At 47.2% G+C, this 369-nt stretch overlaps 1 protein-coding gene across 1 annotated transcript in view; it reads right to left on the bottom strand.

Annotated features, from left to right (window-relative positions):
• Window positions 1–369, bottom strand: part of PHALS_10107 (uncharacterized protein) — a gene marked incomplete at both ends in the record, with an annotated part of 1,507 nt that overhangs the window by 801 nt on the left and 337 nt on the right. The window lies entirely within an intron of this gene.

The raw sequence follows: 369 nt of genomic DNA, 5'->3' as shown, positions 1-369 counted from the left end.
AAAATCATGTCCGTAGGTTGCAAAGGCCTTTGCAACCTCTGAGCGAGTCGACATGCGGACATTGACATCTTCGGTCGATTGTTCGAGCCAAGAAATGACGTTCTTTCGATCGACATTGTATTTGCCTCCTGGACAAGGATCAGAGACAATCTTTCACAAGACGTAGCGCGTCTTGAAGGCCTGTTTGATCGGTGTGTTGGCAATCAGTTCGCATACTTGAATCAGGCTAGTACACCCTGGAGGAATTTCTCCCAAAGTGATGTTCAGGTCAGCAGCTTTCTCTTTGACTTGATCTGAGAAATGGCTAGAAGCCGCGTCCAAATCAAACCAACCTTCTCGCCTGGATAGCACGACGCCAAATATTCCAAT

Source organism: Plasmopara halstedii (assembly GCF_900000015.1).
Source record: "Plasmopara halstedii genome assembly, contig: Scaffold_444, whole genome shotgun sequence".
NCBI lineage: Eukaryota > Oomycota > Peronosporomycetes > Peronosporales > Peronosporaceae > Plasmopara > Plasmopara halstedii.
This window is presented reverse-complemented; position numbering and strand designations above follow the sequence as displayed.